This window comes from Nomia melanderi, chromosome 2 (assembly GCF_051020985.1).
Source record: "Nomia melanderi isolate GNS246 chromosome 2, iyNomMela1, whole genome shotgun sequence".
Taxonomy (NCBI): domain Eukaryota; kingdom Metazoa; phylum Arthropoda; class Insecta; order Hymenoptera; family Halictidae; genus Nomia; species Nomia melanderi.
The window spans coordinates 11,199,880-11,222,919 of record NC_135000.1 but is presented as its reverse complement, the minus strand read 5'-3'; the positions used below and the strand labels follow the sequence as shown (position 1 = coordinate 11,222,919).

At 32.4% G+C, this 23,040-nt stretch overlaps 1 long non-coding RNA gene and 1 other non-coding gene across 3 annotated transcripts in view; one reads left to right on the top strand and one right to left on the bottom strand.

The window, feature by feature from the left end:
- LOC143174269 (uncharacterized) overlaps positions 1-23,040 on the bottom strand; it is a 316,575-nt gene that overhangs the window by 59,196 nt on the left and 234,339 nt on the right. The gene's annotated exons all lie outside the window — the stretch shown is intronic.
- LOC116430781 (5S ribosomal RNA) lies at positions 1,382-1,501 on the top strand. Its single transcript, XR_004235784.1, has one exon. It is a non-coding gene; the product is annotated as a 5S ribosomal RNA (ribosomal RNA).

Genomic DNA, 23,040 nt, shown 5'->3' with positions numbered 1-23,040 from the left:
CAAACTGTGCTCGAAGGGAAGTAACGAAGAATGCAAATGAAACAGAATACGCCAAAGTGAGATACAATGATAGGGAATAAATATGAGCGTCAACTTCTTAGTTCCATCTCACTTTGTCATACTCTGTTTGATTTACTATCTTCGTTTACGCGAATCAGGCAATAACAAAAGCAGCCGAAACCGAGGTGTCACTGTTCATCGCCAGTGAACGTGTTTCTTTGCCGTACTTGCCCCTTTAGTTCGATAGACAAGTTACTAAACGTCGTTGAAGGACAGTACTCAACTCTTTGCGCTCGAGAGATGACTCTCAGTCACCACTAGATTTGATATAGCAACATTATAGTTTTACATAGAATACTGTGGGATTGGAAGATTTTCGCGAGAACAAGCACAGGTGTATTTGTATTTTCATTGAAATGGACTATAACTGACTAGAATTAAACTAAATTATATATCTTAATCTATTCTACGGAATACTACACTGTTCCACGCTAGTCCACTCTGTCCTGCTCCTCTCAACTCGCCAAACTACAGTATTCTAAACAAGGCCTTACAATGATCTTAAATAATAGTCCCGTCACACGGGGCATGATTCTACAGGCTATCATCGGCCGCCTGCGAACCATCTGAGTTCAAGTGGCCTGGCCGTAACGGTCCGAATATACGGTATTAGGTATCCAACCTTACACATCGCACCCCACAATATTATAATTCGTATAATAATTCGATATGTGGAATGTTGAAATGAAATAACCTTGTTTCTTAATTTGCGTACGTTTTCTCGTTTGTTAGTTTCAAAGAACGTCTGTTATATGTCATCGGGGAATATTATACATTTCTAGTGAAAAACTTTTGAGTGCAAAGGGTTAAATATAGTAGGCCTACCAGGTCTGTGCCGACTACCCACAAATTAAAATGACATTGCTCAAGACGTGAAAACTGTACTGTAATAACAACCAAACATTTCTTGAATGAAAATTATGAGTAATTTATTGACGGATTCTTGTATATAGAAAACGTGAACTTATTATTATTTGACTGTTGTTGCTTCTAAACATAAACCACATCTTTTTAAGCATATTATATTAGCCTGAACTTTCTACTAATCATCGAAATCTGTTTTTGTCTTCGTAAAAGAATAAAAGTTAACGTATAATGAGATTAAATATAATAATTTGTTTACAAAGTACATGTTATAGTTTTTATCTTGTATGTATATTGTTTTGCTCTATTATATTTAATTTTTGTAATCGATAGAATAAAAGTTAATGTATAATGAGATTAAATACAATAATTTGTTTACAAAGTACATGTTATAGTTTTTATCTTGTATGTATATTGTTTTGCACGATTATATTTAATTTTTGTAACGAATCTTTTAGGCAACGTTCATACCGCGTTCTAACGCACCGGTTCTCGTCCGATCACCGAAGTTAAGTAGCGCTGGGCGTGGTTAGTACTTGGATGGGTGACCGCCTGGGAATACCGCGTAATGTTGCCCATACTTTTTTCTTTTATCAACAAATAACACGAACAAGTGCGAAGTGTTAATAAAATAAACTGCGGAAAGATTGAACAAAGTTTCTAATATATTGTTACGTCCGGGTGTGCTGGCCGCGACATAATTATTTAATGATAATGAAAAGAACTATTTATTTACAAATATACCTGACCCTCAATTTACGCGGACTTTTTTCACGCGAGTAGTTCACTTTTTACGCGCGATATCTAAAATCTTTCCTTTTAAGGGCCTATATACATGAGCGACGCGATCCCGCTGCGGCGCCGTAGCGATTGACGCTGGCGATCCCGCCGCGATTGACAAAACGGTAAGGGATCGCGACAAGGATGACAAATATATGTATTTCTCTTGTTTTAATGGTGTATATTGGGTAAGATGAAATTGCTCTGTATATGTGGTGCATGTACGTAAACTTGTCAGCGTCGCTGCTGCGAGACCGCGGCGGGATCGCGTCGCTCGTGTGCATAGGCCCTAAACCAATATTTGTGATCAAGTACAACTTCATGCACAGTCCAGCTCTCATGCTTAACGCTTTGCACTCGAGAGATGACTCTCACTCACCATTTGATTTGATGTAACAAAATTATAAAGTGTTATACATAATATTAAGTTTTGTATAACGCATCAATACGTGAAATATTCGTATAAAATAGCTTGCTTTCTTAATTTACGTATGTTTTCTCATAATTTCGTTTCAAATAATGTTTCTGTTTCATTGGAAACTGTCGAATGTTTCTAGTGAAAAGCTTCCAAGTGTAGAGGTTAAGCCACGTCCGCCAAGCTACACAGGGACAAGGGGAATCAGCCGCACGTTCCACCTCGGTCCTTCCAGAAAACAATAGCCGAGCCTCTGTGTTCTCAGGATTCGGTAAGAAGCCGCCGCGAGTGGACGTTTCCCCTTGCCCCTGTGAAGTTTTAACCCTTTGTACTCGAGACGCGACTCCTGGTCGCAGTTTCATTGAACCGAGTAAAATTTTAAAATGTAAAATTCAATATTAAAGTTTGTGTAAGGTACCAACGCGTGAAACATATAAATAAAATAGCTCTGTCTCTTCATTTATGCAAGATTTTTCTTTATGCTAGTTGCAAATAATGTTATCGATATTTTATCAGGAAGCAACGAATATTTATAATATCAAATAATATTGAGTGCAAAGGGTTAAGCCTCAGGTAGACGACAGTAGTGCCGACGGGTCCGGCCTTGAAGGCTAAAAAGAAGAAACCATCCGCTATGGACACGTTGGACATCTCGTCCATCGACAATGGCGAATTGTCCATGGACGTAGATTTACCATAGTGTATATTTTGTACACAGTACACTGAATTAAAAACAATGAAATTTAATCTAATTTTGCTTAAGTAACATAAAAAGAAGAAAATATAAAATAAAAGAAAATGAACGTTTCATAATTTAAAGCGAATGCCACTAATAGATAATAATTAAACATTTTAGACACGATTTGTATTAAATTAAAAAAAAGAGCTTATGATTAAATTTGTTTTGTTTTGTTTTGAAAGAAAAATGAACAAACTGATTCGAAAAATGAATGTTTCATCGCAAAAAAATAGTTAATAATACGTTATTATTAATAACATTTAGAATATACGAGGACAATTTCTCTAATCAATATCTAAAGTTTAGAGTTTTTGCCAAAAATAAGGGAATGAAGTTGTCGAAACAGAAGTTTATTATTATCTACTTAGCATTCGAAATAGTTTTAATTACATCTTTGAATACACAGGTTGACATAAAGCTTGAATACCTTTAGCATTACAATGTATTGTATACAATATCCATTCAAACTTTATACACTAATTCATGTTAAGAAGATTATCCGATGAACCGGATACAGACAAGTACTGCACCTACTTGAATATCAAACCAAATGACTGCAATGATGATATCACTAGAAAGAACGTCTTATTCCCTCTTATTCCCTTCACGGAGGAAAGTAGTAAACATTGAAGCCGACGTTGCCTGTAGAAAGTGTTAGGTTTAAGAAACAGAGAGGGGCAGATGGTCCGAGCATCGTGATATTTCAAAGCAAAAGTCTTAATTACGTTATCACGGCCGGGTGCATTTTGTCTTACGGTCATATCGCGGACCGGTTGATCTTGGTCGGATGCCAAGAACCGTCGCTGCCAGGAATTGTAACGCGGAAAGGAGGATGCTTCGAAAGAGAAGCCAACCAGCAAGCAATGGGTGCACTAGACGCGTCGTAGTTGGAAGATTTTAATTAAACCCACTGCCAAGGGCTGTTTGTAGTTTGCAGTCTTGGAACAACCGAAAAGGTCGGCAATGACAAGCGAAAAAATGGATTCTTATCTAATTGTACGTACGAAAGGGGGGATTAGTTTCCGGTGGACGTAAGCTGAATCGGAAATTTTATTACTTATTATGCACCGCTGTTTACCACGGATGGAATTGGACGGATGGTAATTAAAAGTTCAATTGATCTATTAGAGACACAAAAGCAAACGAACAGGATGTTCGTTACAGTTTTTAATCATTCACTGTAATGGATATTCCAATCTTAAGACTATTATTTTTAAACAGAAATGAAAAATGATGAGCAATTTCAAATTCGAGTTTATATTTGACAAATCTCACATCGTATTAAACTATTTAGCGTTCCACAACTAGTGAAGAGTCTAAAAACCGTTTTCTAAGACAGCGAACCTATAAACAACATTCTCATGCACGGGAAAGCAATGTTAAATAATATTTCAAATGAAACGGGTTTTAACAAAGGTTTAGATGGAAATATAGACACGAGGAAGCTCGTTGCTGAGGTATGCAACGCATAACGTATAATCTAATCAATATTGCTTCTTATATATCCCTATTAAAAATAGAATTGGCAATGACAGCCATCTATGGATTCGACTGGATAAAAGTATAATCAGTTAAAAAGAAAAACGGATATCAATCTCCATGGCAATATTTACAAAACAAGTTAATGTAGTTACTTATTAGTTAAATAAAAACTCATTCATTATTCCATTGTAAAATCAACACTCTGTGGCTATTGTGAAAGATCATCTGATATGGAGCACCACAGTATCTCGACAAATAAATAACATATTGTATCGAATACAATGAGAAATAATTTATTAGTTATGGGAAACAAACATATTAATAGTTGACTATCAATTGAAAATTTATCGTTGAAGACGAAGAATTGGTGTGTTCGGTAGTATGTAAGTAGAAGTTTTTCAAACAAATGATTAAGTTTGTTATAACAGATAAATTAAAAAGTATTACTTTTTCATAATTTACCATTAAATATGTTTGGCTTTAAGTATTTAAAGACAATTCGCTGCAAAATTTTCTTCTTGTTGCTACTATGTATAATTATTACTTTTTTACAAAAATATGTGTATACCCAATGTGAAACACTTTCCATTTTAGGCGTATATTCTTTGCTAATGTTATATAATATTCTATCGTGTCTTTATTTTGTGATTAGAATTGTTAAAATGATAATAATCGAGAAAATAGCTCCACTGTATTGGATTCACGAGAAATACAATGTTTCGAATGCGTCATTCATGTATTCAAGGTGTAAGACAAAGTAAAAGAAGAAATTCAATATAATAAAAGTTTAAAAAAGTTGGAAGATTTGTTTATTTATCCTTCCTAATCAAATAAATATTTACTTTTCGTAGTAAAGAAGACATCTCTACTAAAATTTCTGTGCCTCTACGTTTTCAATGGGAAAAAGTTAGAATTCAAAAGTGAACCATTCAAATCAGACCGTGAGAAATCGTTCAGATTTGTATACAACACACCTCTATCATTTAATAACATTTAACGATCATTCGATCAAAAATAAAGTCTTCGTCTATTTTGTTTAAAACATTCATGCAAACTATCATACCTCAGCGTTCGTAGATATAATAAAATATAAAATTGCACGCACATCGCTCGCTCTATCGCTTTAAACCAATCAAAAATTAATGTTGTGCGCACGAGAAACAAAGTCGCAATGCTCGCCATATAATATCTAGTATTATCGTTGAACATTATCGTTTGATATTATCGTTCGACACTATCGTTTGATATTATCGTTTGATCGTAACATTATCGCCACGTACTGGTGTCGAGGTATCATACACTGCTAAATGAAAAAAGTCACTATAGTGCGGCAAATCGATCGTCACGAAATGTGTACTTTATTTATATATCTACGCTATTGGCGGGAGCCTTATATTTGCAACTTTTTACGTTTTCGTCATTTAAGCGAACTACATTAAGTTATACCTCGTGACTAACGTCACTTAACACATTCGCGACCGTCAAATTTTTCACTTTTCCAATATTCATTGCCGGTAAAAATGAAGAAAATCTAATTGGTGCTTTCTGCAGTTGAAACAGAGACAAAAATTGGAAAATTTCTTTTGAAATACTAGTCTTATAACGTCCTGTTGTTTGAAATGAAGAACTTTCCGTTAAAAGGGTCGCAAATGAAAAAGAGCAGAAGAATAAACTATTTGGAAAGAAAATATTTGAAAAGAAGTGAACTCACGTTATAGGATTATCACGAAGATTATCTTGAATCCGTTAATCTACTTTATGCATGATATTCCTTCGTGTCATAGTATTCTATCTATCGCCAGTTTTTTAATCAAATATTCGAAACTCGATGAATTAAATAGACACTTACTCCGTGCGTGTGGTCCCATGAATCGTAGGATTTCATAACTCCAGGTTTATGTCTTTGACAGTTAATACAATAAATTATTTGCCGTTGAACTGCTTATTTCATGACGAAAACAAAACAGAAATTAAGAGAACACCATTTGCAAAGTACAGTTGCCTGTAGAAAGGCAGTATTCAAAAAATAAGCATCCTAACTTAATACTACATAAAACAATTTATAACTGAATTGTCATGTCAACGTAAATTTTGTGACACGTTTTCCTGACAAGTTTCCGTCGATCCAAAGCCGTGGAATTTATCTGTGACAGCCTCGACATAATATTTCTTAATCTTCTATATAAATGAAGAATGTTGCGGTGGAGTTTGATTGGTTTACATTAAAAGACGCAAATATTACTTCTGATATTACCATGGAAAGAAACGTGTTAAAAGGTGAAATCATTATTTAGAAAATAACGAATGCGAGTGGCAACAGATTGTAACAAATAAGCGATGTATTCTTACGCCAGAAGAATTTATCTCTTCTCAGTGCAAGATAATTGAGGTTTACAACGAACAGATTCACGAACCGTTAAAAAATTACTGAATAACAGAAATCGATGTGCGAGGATAAGCAAAATGATATGAACGTAAGCGGCCCGGATAGTGAATTATTACTCGTACCGTTTGTTCCATGTCGGGAAAGAAGAGATACGTTACATACATATTACCGTCCATGATTTATTGCGCAGCAATATAATGCGAGAAAACGTTTCTCTTTTTGTCAGTTCGATCATTTTAGCAGAGAAAGAAAAATGATTGAGACAAATCCGGTTGCATCGATTGTGTCGTTCATTAAACAGAGTTACGGTAAGGTAGCGTTATCTTTTATTCCTAATTGACATTGAGACCAATTAAAGAAGGATAGATGTTTTAGGTACTACTTTAAGCGTAGGATTGGAATTTCATCAAATCCCGGTCGCCGAAGAATTAATTGAAAACGGTCTTTATTATTTAAGAATTTCGTTTAGCCTGTCTAATTCCCCAGCTATGTTTAATTTATTGTCCGAATGGATGATACGTAGAAAGCATACTTGCATTACCGTAATTATTTTTTTCATATCTATCTCATTGTTGAATTGCAATTATTGTTGACAATATTATTCAACGATTACACAAGATTTTCTTGTTAAATATCCCAACGGAAATACTGTCATCCCAGCCGGCCCGTGGCTCAAAAGTGAAGAGAGGTAGAGGGAAATTCTTTTAGAATTAGTTTTACTTCCAGGTACCTGCCATTCTCCGTGGTCGCAGAATTGAGATCAGGCTCAATCAGCCGAGGCCGAAGCCTTACCAGTGTTGCCTCCTAAGGATGACGACTCCCGTGGAGATACAATGCGTTACTGACGTGAGCCAAGCCGGCCTGCGGCTCAAAAGTGAAGGGGGCAAGGGGGACGTCTACTCACGACGGTCGGCCCCATAGTAATGGCGGAATTAGTTTCGGTACGTCTTTCTTATTGACCGAGCCGCGAGCGAGAAATAAATCAAATTATTTATCTTGAGAGATACTTATTGTTAGACACACTGAGCATATCGAACGTTGTCATTACGTTCCAAACGTTGGCTCGAAGGGTATTTGCAAGTATATGTACCGTTAATTTTGATTAATAATGGACTAATTCATGTATTTTTCGATTCCAGATATTTAAAGATTTGTGCTTAAATAGATTAAAAAGTATTGTTATACTACGTGACAAAATATTTCAGGAAATAGTTAATCTTGAAAAATAAGAATTTATTATGACTGTAATATTGTGTCTAACTTATAAGGTAATATGATTTTTCATGCTTGAATGTTAGACCATTTTCAAAATTAAGGACACATTAACATAAAAGTTTCTCCCAAATATTAACAGTAAACATTGAAATCAACGAATAGACAGAAAACGATATTTCTGGCACAACATTCTTTGTTTGCACACGTCGCCCAAATGCGGTAAAATGTTCCGTTTCATAAATATCTCTAAAATCAAAAGAAAGTATACACACAGTTAAACAAATAAATACTTGGACCATAATGTGGTATGATCTTTTTCATATCTATCAATCATTAATGCGACTACACAATTTTAAAGAAGACAACCTTGAAAAGATTAAAAACTAAAGTAATCAATTGCAACCTTACTGTTTTTGCAATTTAAGTAATTCCAATTAGGATTAGGTGTATTATGTATTTGAATATTACTAAATTTCATGTCAATATCAAAACGTTTTTTTTAATTATATGTTATTTAACATTTTTTATGCTCACTCTCAATTTCAAAAACGAGTTCAACAGAGTTCAGTGTTCTGTTTGGTATCACTGGAAAGGGACAAGCCTAACCTTTAATAAAAAACTAAAACTGGCTGATACTAACTGTTATTGAGGTAGCTACGGTAATTTTTACTTAAAATTTTAATTCTAAGATTTATTTAGCGGAGTTCAGACTTGTTTTTGATATTGATCGGAAGGAAAGAATCTATTATTTAATACTGCTCAAAAATTATATATTGCTATCTGCAACTATGATGGGTACAGTAATTTTTATTTATACCAAATAGAATTTTCAATAACAATCACAATTGCAGTTAGTAGCAGCCAATTTTTATTCTATTTTAAAGAATAGGCTTCGCTCTTTCCAACTATATCAAAAAGGACACCAAACTTTACTAAACAAGTCTTATAGATGCAATTTCATTCGAAAAGTACTTTTTTACCGCGTTTAGGATGTAAATACTCTGTAGTGCGCCGGCGAATGACTGCCTGCATAGATTTACTACTTACAATTAATCACCAATATCTGTGTATAACACGAATTATAAGCATGAAAGATGTAGCTATTTATTTGAACCGAGAATATTGTTTATTTTTATTAATTTAAAAATAATAATTGTATCTATGTAACACTAAAATATTAATTTGTATTTTTATATTCATATTCGCATTTTTCTTAATGAAACTGCATAATTTGTTGTGTATAGGAAAAAGGACTAACGATACGTAAGATACTTCAGAAGAACAAATTGAATTATATTCTTTTCACATAAACGATGTACAAAGTGACCTACTTAACTAGATTCACTCCAATGTCCTGAAAACGATTAACGATAATTAAAAAATGTGTCAGATAAAAACAGTTTTAATGCAGTTTTAAATGCAGGGATTTATTAAATTTCTAAACGATCCATCAATTTTTCATAGCGTTTTTACAGAAATTCGCTGACATGGAAAAGCTATTATCATTTAACGAACGCGAATAATAATGTAGTGAATACTGAATAATGACCCGAAAATCGGCACATAAATTGGATAGTTACGAAGAGATACTTTGAACTGATCCTAAATAGCTCAAACTGAAGTTAGAGATAGAAAAAGAAATCCGAAAGTCAGAATGATAAAAATATATCGACGGGACAATACTAACTATAATAATATGACGACAAAACTTTTTTATTTTTCACTTTTGTCGATTAAAGCATTTATCAATTGATACCAAAACACTAAATGATATCAAATACGATATAATTTGTGACATACTTGTATATTTAATAAATGATTTATTGTCTCTGATTCAATAAATATGTAAAAATAATTCAAATTATATCATATTTTAGCGTATTTAATTAAAATTTTCCGATTCGAATGTAACAGAATACTTTCGTGGCACCACTTATATTTTTCAAATTGAAACTCTTAATTTCCTTAGATAAAATATAAAATCACGAAATCATTAATAAATTAATGTGCAAGATACATAAGTGAATAATTTAATTATCTGATATATCTCACAAAGAATATACCCAAAAATACTGCTGTTAATATATTAAACGAAATACGAAAGTAATGTGATTTTTATTTGGCGCGCTGATTTCGCTATTTATTACATATGAATGATTTAACTCATGTTATTTCTCAATTTCACGTAATTGAAGTCTTAATGAACACAATAAAAGTTGCATTACCGTGACGTGTATCATTCCGTCTACAGTCTCAAAAATTTATCATACGATGAAATGAATTTCACTGCAGTGTCCTCGTGAAGCAATTAAATCTTTTTCAATAAATTATGCCGGTAATTACTTTGAGTTATATTTCCTCGGCTCAAGGAGTTTCGATTTTGTCGCCAAAGCATAGAGTTATTCGTGAGAATTAGCCGCGCCCGTGTCGTTGATATTGGATTTCACTATTTCTAAATATATCAATTATTAAAATTGTTTTAAAAAATGAATCATCGTCAGTTCTAACAGTACGTGCCATACAACCTTCAATCCATCACATAATTAGACTGCTGGCTCTAAAAATACGAAAATTTAGTTAACCGTTGCACTACCATTTAACCGAGCAAAATCCGGGCTATAATTATAGTAGCCGATATTTCATTCGTGTTGCGACGTCGAGTCTCGCTCGTGACGTTCATGATTGGTCCGAAATATCATTTACGAAATATCCTTTTCATTATAGCACAGTCTTTCGATCGGTCAATATTCAGTTAAATAGGTATGTCAAATTTTATTGGCTGACAGGCTAATTCAATTTCATTGATGCTTAAAGTGAAAAGTTTGAAGAGTAACTGACAAGGTACAAGAGTGAACGAAATATGAATATGGTTGTGCAGTCTTACGTGAAATATCTAAAATACGAATTACCTGGATGGAACGCATACGCTTCCGTATTCTGTGACACGTTCAACGCGTATACGATTGATTAACCGTTTGAGTGCTGAGGAGCGCTATAGCGCTCTTCTTGTGTTGTATCAAAATTGCGGGGAGCGCGAAGGCGCTTCTGTTTATCAGTATCAATTATAATTTCCTTACTATGTTTTTCAAGAAATAAATCAAAGTAAATTTATTTGAATAAATGTTATTTTTTGATATTTTTTTTGTAATAACACAATATTTGCGATCTCATTAGATAAATACTCTTATTAATTTTTTTTTGCATACACACCCAATCACTTCCATTTGGTAATATCCATTTTGGCAAATATTCACAAAAGTTGTTTAGCATCCAAACGGTTAAGAGAAATAAAAGTTATATTTCGCCGGATCAAGTTTGGTTATTAAGTGCAAAAAGGCCGCTCACTCTTTGTTATTTAAAAGTAACAGCGAATAATGGTGACTAGCAAGTGCACAATTATATATAAAATTCATAATAATTATGAATTATTCATAATAAATATTTACAAACCTAATGGCTTCTCGTACTTTTCACTTTTACAAGAAAAGAATTACACTTGTTGACGAACACGTTCAACTGTAATGAGTTTATGCGATATGACAGTATACGGATTCCTAATGATGTATGGAAAACATTAAGTGCGGTTATCCACTGATTATAAACTTGTAAACAATAAGAGATACATTTCTTCGAGTAGTGTAATGAATTTTAAGTCAGGAGTTATGAAATAGCACGGGAAAAATAAAAATGTATATAAAGCTAGCTAGAAAGAAATGCCATACATATTACAATAAACAAAAATCAAGTACAAGCAATTCATTTGAAGGCATACTATGCATATTTTATCATTGTTTAATAAATCGATGCTTATATTTTGATGATATATAAAAAGATATACTAAACGTAAGTATAATTTTGTAGCTATTTATGATAAAATCATGTATCACCATATTTACTAAATAACGTTCATTTGGTGATTATTACTTTTAAAGTGGTTGCTGATGAATCATTTTTGTTCATAAATTATTTATCACATATTTCGGTGAATTGTTTGATTTCCCCAGGAGTCGATAATCATCGGGAATTTATTCTTGTTCACATACGGTTCAATTATGTATATGCTCTACGCATGATTCATAAGTGTTCTTTTTAATTCTTGCACATTTTGTGTCTACCACATAAATATATTTACATTTTCCACATAATTATTGAACTTCTCTGCAATGTACGATCAAACTTCTCTATTTCTTGCTTGTAGACATTAAAAAACATTTAGTATTGGTGATATTATTGTATAGAAAGAAATTTTAACAATATATAAATATTGTTAAAATCATTCTTTCATTATTTTGTCTGAACTTCAACAGGAACAATGTTTCCCACTAACTCGATGTACACTATGTAGATACAATAAATATTCAATATGTAAGGTAAAGCTTTGGATTATTTGACAAGTTCTATCATACTACAATACCAGTTTGTACATAAATACACTGTTGCAGTGATAAAGCTCAATTTCTTTTTTAAAGTGAACCCTATGATTTTTACATAAACCGTTTCTTTGCATCATTTTACATAAAGAAGGTTTAAGATACTATCATTGAAAGCTCAATATGTTTTGATATATTTTACTTTGAGTATTCACTGAAAACACATTGATTCTGAATCTGACAAAGTATTCGCACAACACTGAATATTATATATTTGATGATTATGTTTTATATTTTATACAAAAATATGTATATTTTTTTCTAACTTCACCAAGATCAAAGTTGTAGCCTGTTCCAGTTAATAAATATACCCTATATATGATACTTAGCATATATAATCTTATACATTATTATATACCTCGTAAAAAATAGAATAATATTTAACAATAATACTATATATCAAGTACATACTCGATAATTTGAAATAATTGGAGTTATGTACTTTCTAACTGTACTCTAAAATTTAGCTATCGGTGTTGTTTAGGAAATTAGAACAATCGAAAAATATCTGATTTTATTTATATATATACTAAATGTTCTACATATATCATTAAAAATTTGTCTAATCGTCTCACAAAACCCCCTGTAACTGAGGTTGGACAACCAAGATCTTTCTCCTGCCAGTGCCCCCCTACCCACTGTCTGCACACTGATAAATACCTAAGAGCTCTTTACCGCTGAGACATGGATTCATCTATACATACCACGGCTGAACGAAAATTGGTGTTAGAAGCGCATCCGGTTGTCTGCGAGTAATAAACCGCTATATATAAATTCATCCTTAAATTCGTGCCACTAAACACGACTTGCAACACCCGCGTTCCGGCATCCTAATGAAGAATAACGAACAGCATTAACGCATAAAAGTTCTAGCTTTTATTTAAACATTAAATGACGGAAAAAACGTTTCAAAACATATATTATAAAATATTTAAAGAAAACTAGCAACTTTTAAAATGCGTTGAACTATGAATGACAATATAAAAATCGAATTACGAAAGTAAATTTAGAAATTCCTACCATTCCACGTATTCTAGGCATACCTCGCATGCCAAATGTCCCATACGTACCGTGCATACCAAACATTCCAAAGGACCATATAAATAAGGTGCTGTTTCTTCCTTAGTTTCTCCATCATTCGTCACCCGTCAACAAGAGTACAAATAAACGCACTTCTAGTTGTATTACAATTATATACATGTACAGGGTGGTCCTTTTAAGTAAGACCACCTAAATATTTCTTCAGGTTGTTGTAATACAAGGAATATTTGTTACGTAATGTGCGTGATGTCAATGAACCAATATCTGGGAAAAACATTTTCTCCCAAGGTCATCTTTTCGGACTAATCAAGGTCATCGGTATTTTTGACATATGTCTAGATTTTGTTTACTGCATCGTGTAGTCAACCTTGAAATAACCTTGAAGTGACATTGACCTTCGAAAATTAAAGTTTCACCTACAACTGATGTTTATCGAGGTTGCAAGCTTTGATCAAGATCCGACAATCTAGAGCGTGAATGTAAATAAACATGTTTACTACCGCGATACTGATGTTACCTAATGGTTTGAAATCCTCGTTACTTTCAATTTATCAGTGTATCGGAGTACTGTTTGCAATGAATTATTCAACGCAAGAGAAAACTGATATGGTCTTCATTTATTTCTTACTTACAGGATTAATTATAAATTGTTTACACATTGATGAAAAAAAAATTGCCTTTCTTGCTAATTAACATATTAATTATTTGTTTTCATATAAATTAATTGTGTATTATATAAATTACATTTATTTATTGTATTGATAACCTGCAATTATTACATTTGGTAATCGTTTTTGTGTGTCCATCACATATAAGCATGTAACAAATTTACATGTTTTCCTTCGTCTTTTTATGGAAACAGCCACTTTCACAATATATTTTCTTTTAAGAACTTTATTATATAATTCTCTTTATTTTTTATTGCCTTACAGCACATGTAGTAAAATAAAATGAAATGTATCGAAGGCAATGGGAAATGAACAGAATTATATGATAAAATACCATTTTTGAATACGTTATTTTTTACGTTTCAATATGATGAAAATGTATTATCAAATTTTTTTACAACAATTCCATTCACATATAAATGTTCTTGACAACAATTAATCTCAGAAATGTGTACTAGGCGTAATGCAAATCTACAGAATGTCGATATTGAGTGTCTGACTGGTAGATTGATGGTGTCAAAGTAGTCATTAGTTATCGAAACGTAGACAAAAACATAATGAACATAAACTCCACACGTCCATTCTTATGACGAAAATAATATATGAACATACGGAGCAAGCTTCAACTGTAGACTTTAACAGTAGATCATTTTCTTGTCATACATAAGATTTTTTGTATCTAAATTAGTAAGTAGTAAAATATTATCTTTTTGCGATAGTAATAAAGTCTAATATATTTTTCAAAAGTTTCAGCATAAACTCATCATTTTATATAAAACCTGTTTGAGTCAAGTGCTAAACACCAATACCTAACAAAAAGAAAATATATTTATGAAAGTAGATACATACAACGTGGAATTATTTATTCAAGGAATATACATACTGAAAAGAATATTTATTTAAGTATTAAAATGACGAACACGTTTAACACAATAGCAGATCGTATCGCCATAATTAGAACATAAAACACTCAAAACCAAATTCATACAGTACTTCAAACCTTGCACTGAATAAAACATACGTACATCGAATTTTTAATATATAAAAAAGAATATTTAAGACGTTGAATGTTGCATGATCTCACGTAGAAAAATATGCAAAATGAAAGAAATATAATATCAAATTATTTCGTTGAATCGTTTTATTATTATTGCACGTTTATCTTGCTGAATGTCACCGCATTAGGTAGCATTATTTATAATATAACAATTTTTGCAAATAATCATAGTTTAATTGACTGAATTAGAATAATTCGATTTGGTCGGGGGTTGCCGTTGACCCCCATGGCATTCAACATGTTAAAAAGACCTCTGCATAAGATTCAATACACCACAGAAAACAATTGAAAACGTAGATATTTGAAAATGTAAATGAGATTGGACCATCTCACTGAGAATTACATTAATAAGATATTAGAAGAAAAATTCAGTACTTACGTATTATACGGACTACCTTTATTTTTAAGAAATAAAATATTAATAATATGTTATAATAGTAAGTAAATACTGACCCAGACCTAACCCAAATGACTAATTAGCGTGACTTCCAATTAGGAAACAGAAGTGTTTCGTATCATACCTAAGTACCAAAGATTCTTTCTGGGTCCATCTTCTAGGTAACTTCTTAGAAATAATAAGATATTAGAAATAAGATTCTTCCCGCACCCAGCTGAGAGGTACCTTCTTAGAAATAAGGAGATAAAAATAAGCGTATTCCGATATTCAGCTGCTGCTAGGTGACTTTTTCGAAATTATAAGATATTGGAGGTAAGACTTTTCTCGCATCCAACTCTAAGGGGACTTTCTAGAAATAAGACTTATATAAAACGCAAGCAGGATTCAATAAAGCGCTCAGTCCGTCGGTCGGACTACTTATGTGAGTTCTTTATTTAGTGAACCTTTGCCTTCAGAAAGTGTAACGTGTGGTTGTGTATTGAAAGTTTGTTTTCTGTGTTAAGTTGTTCTACACCGTGACATCGTAATCGCCCACCGTTAAGAACTCCGAAGCGAAATGCTTTTAGAAGGTCCGTTGCGGTAAAGGTCTGTGTGGAAAATTCTACTGGAATGAGATACGTTAAGCCCAGACGGAAAGTGCACAGGAGTAGCAGACCCCTGGCTGACATATGCCTAGAAATATCACTAGACCGTAGAAACTCGTGGAACTGTCACTAATTTTTAGAAGGTTGTGGAATTGTCTCTAAGCCTTGCCAGGGTATCTGTTCAACCACCGCACACCGATTTTAACCCTAATCGTACCGCGTGTTTTTATAACGAATCATACCACAATGTGACTCTCAGTCACTTATGAGAATAAAAGGAATGATTAAAATGTTATTGTTTTTGTTTATAGAGCCCAAATTTTAAAAGCCCAAAACAAACTTTTGGAAATACAATATAAAACAATCAAAAAATTTATGTAAAAAGTTCAAATGTAAGTCAAAGTCACATCGTGGTCCGATTAGGGTTAATAAAACTTATGTGAAACATAGCTCTCAAGAAAATATTTGACAAGTATTCTTTCTTATCGACCAACATCCACTTTGAAATACTGAAAATACCCCTCAATATTGAGAGTTGAGAGTATATTTTTTACTGTATCTTTAAAACTGGGGGGGGGGGGTTGGAAAAGAAATTTCCTTTTTAATTTATTTGCCTCAAAATGGACAATTTATATTTCTTTTCTGTGCCCCCTATTTTCAGAGACATTATAAAAAATATATTTTCAACTCTCAACTTCGAGGGGTGGTTTCACCCGTTCAATGTAGAGATGTTGATTGATAAGAAAAAATACGTATAAAATATTTTCTTGAAAACTATGTCTCACATAAGTTTCATCAAAATCAGCGTGTGCTGGTTGAAAAGATTCCCTTGTTAGTAGAATATAGAATATTGAATGTATATTTTTCATTTTTTGCTACCCTACACTTTTTCATATAATAAATAGTTCTGGTTTATTGCTTCAAAGATCTATAACCATCCTCATAGCATTTGTGAACGTTTCATTTCGTATCCAACAATATCTGTAAATACGAGCCGTGAATGTAACTATCTGCAATTTCTTTATGTGTTATTATGATCATGATATTAAGTAACTATTCATATATGTTGAACGAAATTAAAATAAAAACCACTACTGGTGTTCTAAAAAATTAATCAATGACACTATTACGTATGCTGCATCAACTATCTAAATCACATCATAGATTCGCTCATACCTATCACCAGCTGAAGTACTTTAAGAGAATGAATTTTACAATCGATTTTCTTCTTAAAGCTCGCGTCAAAGCAAATTCTATTATATTATAGAATAATTGACAGCTCGGACGATAAAGGAATATCTTTTCCCTGAAAGTTATTGATAATTAATACTCAACCTACCGACATCTCATGTCTACCTATTCGTACCGTGACCGGTCAAAATGACTGATCCTTTAAGAAAGCTATATTTTTTACAATCTAATGTAAATAATAATAAATTTGGTATTGGATTAAATTATAAATACAACTTTCATAACATGACAAAATAAATTACTTTTTTTTATTTTAATTATAACTTTGATAAGAGAATTAACAGAGACAATAAAAATAAAGAACTTGTATTATTTTTTAGAACTATTTTAAACATGGCTGTCACATATATATATATATTACATTTTTATAAACATCATTTATAAATAACAAAATAGTAATTGCCTTAATTGTGTTTATTGTACGTTTGCAAATTATGAATCTTTCTTAGTTTTATTGTCTTTATCATATCTTATTTGGCAAATTTTTCACACATTTGAATCTGAACTTGTAGTTGTTGAATTTTCGCTGTATTTTCTTCTTTCCACGATTTTCGATATTCAATTGCAAGTTCTGTGTAGCTAATTGAAATAAAAATTCCTGCCTTGAAATTTTTTCTCCTGTTGTACCTTTATATAAAATCCAAACATTTATTCAAGTTAGATCCAGAATATTGAAAAAGACCTGAAGGAAACATCTATTAGATTTTGATTTTACGCTGTAGAAAAACGCTGGATAGTAATAGTGTGATCACCCTGTATAATGAGAGTTATATAATTTGATCTGTATAATTTTGTTGAAAATCGCACCATGTTACCTTCTACTTGTTCTGCAAATTTGGGTAATTTGCACTTGTTTCCTGGAACGATTCCAACAGTAGCAGTTCTTTTTATAATTAATTTTTGAGCTAGTGGAATGCTCATAAAAGGATTGTCTGTAGTTACCGGTGCACACCATGTTTCGCTACCCATTGTTTTATCAACTATTCGTGTAATCTTCCTTCAAATAATGTAATATACTAATCCGCTCTCAGGCCATACCACATTCAGATAACCTTTCTTTGTAACGAGTGTGTAAGTTCATAAGACTAAATATCACAAACGCTTAGATCGAGTCCCTTATGTAAATTTCTCGAGAAAAAAAATGAAAGGAGGAAGTAAATGCTGAAAAGTAGCGTGTATGTATATTCTAGGAAAAGTCGTAAAAAGAAATTGCAATATGATAACATTTTATGTGAGAAATTGTATGCAAAAATGTGGAACAGTCAATTTGACCGGTTTCGATAGGTTTAATGTTAATTACGTATCATGGATCTACTTATCGGTATAATAATATTTCTAATTAATTTCCATTAGTGTCCGTTCATCTACACAAAAGAATTATAAGACGCTACATAATAAAGATACATACATATAAAAATTGAAGATAACCCTTAAAGTCTCAAGAGATAAATAAATAATGAAAAGCGTACATATATAATCATTTTGAAAGCAAATTGTTGCCATCAATCCGCTAACAACTGAATAATTTAACCTTTTCGTTGTGGCCAGGTCTAACGTAGAGCGCGCGTGATAGACTGCAGACGTTCATCCGTGACTGATGTTACAGACAGCGAAACTTCGCTTCGACGCGCATTTCGTATTCTGTAGAAAGTATAGGGTCGCTGAAATACGGAATTGCATTACGATAGAGACAGAAGTATGAAGAATTCATAGTTTTCATTGAATTTTAAATACAAAAGACTATCAACACGAGAATTACAGAGCTGGTCAATTTGACGCATATTAAATGTCATAAATATTATTTAGTAAAGTTTCATGTCAATTTTGATTGATGCAATTGTAGGAATATGTACCCTAATACCCTCTTTTGAAGCTCTAATTTCCAAGATCTATGTATACGAGTGAACCTCTATTTTTCAAACAATAATACAGTAAAGTGTACAATGGATGTTCTTAAATTTAACTGTAAATACAATTACTGAAGGCATTTTAAGCATTGGCAGTTTGCTTTGAATGAAACTGTGCAGCGATGTCAATAATATGGCTCGTGTGCAATTTCAAAACTGCTACAGACAGCTTATAGACACAACTATTTAAATATTACAATATTTGTTTATATATGGTTTGCTATGAATAATACATTCACCATTGTAATAATTCAGAAATATCAATTCGTTGATAGTAGTTAGCAAATTTGTCAGGAATAACATTTATAATTATCGCATTAACACGAATGTTCGCAACTATGTCTTGATCAATTTTGACATCTCGGAATAATTTGTCAACTGAGCTTGAAAATTCGTAATGAGATTGATGTCTCATCATATGATAATATTCAGCACAAAAATCAATGTTTGAGTCACTATTGTAAGAACCGTAATATCTGACTCCTTAAGCGGACCTACGTGTCAGAAGTCGTCATGAATTCTGATTATCTGTAATAAGCCGCAATATAAGGTTCTAGGCGAATTAACGTGACACCAATTCATGTCTCATCGATAAGATCAGCGAGGATACGTAAGTACACGCTAACGAGGACATCACTTTCAGCAGTTTATTTAATAATGTAATGGTCATTAATATTGGTCATATTAATAAACGTATGAACCTGAAAATAGTCCAATGCACGTGCACCTATTCGATAGGATATTCAAAATCGATTTTCTGGAAAATAGGGCTTCAAATGAAGAGATGAAGTATGTCCGTTTTATTCGTGAACAGTGGAATATTTGGGTAATTATCGCAGATACGGAAAAATGTTTCAGATAAGAGTTGTTCGGCAGGATGGAGGATATTTAGTGAGCTATTTCGATTTTTGTTTAGATTGTTGTTTAAAGACATTTAAATTAATAGAATTGGTAATATTGAGACGATATTCAATTGTTTAGATACTCGCGGGACATGATAAAAATAGTCGATACAATTAATAATTAAAGGCAAACAGTTAAATACACACACCGTTGAATTCGTCTTGAAAAATACAATAAATTGACATTAATAAAATTATGTATTTTCATTTCAAAAGACTGCATTGACCTTGAAATCTCTTTAACTGACAGTATAAAAAAATCGAAACAATTTACTAAATGTTTCCTAACATGCCAAAGAAGTCTTACTTGAAACATTTTTTGTATCTTTAATAATTATTGAAATATTCGACCGTGCACCAATAGAGCGCACATACTGTATGTGTATGTGTATGTATATGCAAATATATGTATTTGCAACCATGCTATTGAGGTTAACTTAGTTTCTTTAAATAGTGCTATTTCCATCTTACTAATATAAGAACATTTCACACGGTTGATGTTAGACACTGACCAGTTGGTTTAACATCTCACAGCTTATATATTATTCGAAATTGTATGATATTTTAATTTAACTTAGATAGACTTCATGCGAAGACCATAATTTCGAATTGTGCTGAGTATAGAAACAGTATTAGGCCAATGAATGTGATGAGAGTGACATACAAAATTTGAACGAGTTAATTTAAGGACTTCTTACCGCAAGAAATTTTACTTGCCACTTAATTAAAAAATACGTTAAGATTACAATAAGAAGTTCGACTACGCATGTTTGCGCGACCCCCACACATCACGGTAGTCCTTTTATTGAGACTAAAATATCAAAAAATACCCAAAAGCATTAATGACTTCATTGGGAATAGATGGCTAAAATTAGAAACGATAAAATAAACCATAACATTTTTCGTATTGCCATAATAGTTCAACTAGATATTTCAAACTTTTGATTTCATAATTTAGGAAACTAAATCATACAGCAATTAAAAGTTCTTTCCTGCAATCACAACGTAAAAATAGTTAATTTACAATGCAATAAAAATCAAAAAAAGAGTCCACAAATAAATTTTTTAAACGAAACATAAGTCCAAAATATAAGTCCAGACTTATAAATACAATGTCCAAAAATATTATAAACTTACAATATTTCTTCTTTTAACGATATAATTTAAAGATAAGGACATCTGACGCTGTGGTTCCAGTACACATACGTAAGTAATGGTCTTAACTCTCAATTAATTACACTTCTATACTTATGTTTACTGTAAATATATTTCTATAAGTTCTTGATTTACCTATACACATTTCTGAAATTCTTTACCCATACAAATTCTTTACTCAAATGAGTTTCAAACTGATTCAGTTAAAACTAAACAGATGTAGCAAGAAATATTGGTTAAAAACAATTGACTAGCGCGTTACATAGAGACGACGTAACCGTGAAACGACGTAAATCGGGAGGTCGTAACTTGGGGCCCCACTGTATAGGTACAGATCACCGACATTGATGACCTTGAAATATATTGTCATAGAGATCAGTTTTAATAGCTTTTCTCTACATACATAACTGTCCCTGGAGTTTAGTTTCAGGCATACACACAAAAATATATGCAATATCGCATACTGTGCTTTGTGCGCCGTATTTAAATTAGATTTTGCATGGTCAACTTGCCACAGCCGACTGCCTATTAAATTTCAGAACTACAAGTTGCAATTATTATTTTAACATGTTAAGGAATCTAAATATAAGTAAAATCTAACCCGAATGTAACTAAAATTTAACACAAACCCTCTAAAGAAGGCATAACGTTAAATAGGTAATGTTAAAAATATTCTTGGGTGCCTATATGTGTCGTGATCCATTAAAAAATTAACAGGTTGCATTTGCTGAGTAGGTGTTTAAATGAAAATTATAGTTTACTTGGAAGTCGGTTTGTTTTCTACGTTAGAGAGTCTTGGCTCTACGTGTATAATACATACATACTATACATGTATAATACTAACAAGGAGAGTTATAGAGACTCATATTTTTCTCTGTTTTCGAAAAAAATGAGTTTTAAGATTATGTGTGTCACTTTAATAAGACGATTAGAAGAAGTTTACTACAACAAGGTGTCGCAACAGCAGTGCTAGCATCTTCGACTATGACGCTGAAAGTCGTAAGTTCCGAATCTCCGTACTTGGAAATATTTTTTCCTCCGTTTTTTTTGTTTCCTTTTGAATTATAATTTCTAAATGACTTGTATTTTATTATTATAATATTATTCGTCATCTTATTGCAGTAACATACAAACTGAAAACGCAATTTTTCTCGAAAACGGAAGATCGTTATCAAGAAAGCCGCGAGGGTTCTTCATTTATAGATGTGTACTATGGCATGCATAGGGTTTCATTCAAACACAGATTTTTATATCTGTCCCTCTCCTTATAAGTCAGAGTGCGCTTGACGACCAATCAGCGTCGAGCACACTTCGTCAAGAACGAGTCGCAGGGGTCAGTCACTTCGGTAATCTCAAGAATCGTAGAAAAAAAAATCAAAGTCTGGCCCTCCCTTGCATGCGTCACCGCGTGAACAACATTCAAGACGAAACAGGGTGACTGTTCAGTTTAGTTCATAAAAATTTGAAATGATAAGCGACCAAACGGTCGACACACGATTGGTTACGAGGTCGGTTCGATCTATAAAGCTAAAAACTTATTATTTTATAACGAAATTAGCAGCATCTAAGTAGCACATAGTTTAAACATATTTATTTAATGGTCCAATTACCATTCATTTGGTGCATTCTAAAGTGGAAAGATACAACCTTTGCTTTAATAAAATAATAAAACATGATATCGTGTTACATTTTATATTAATATAATTT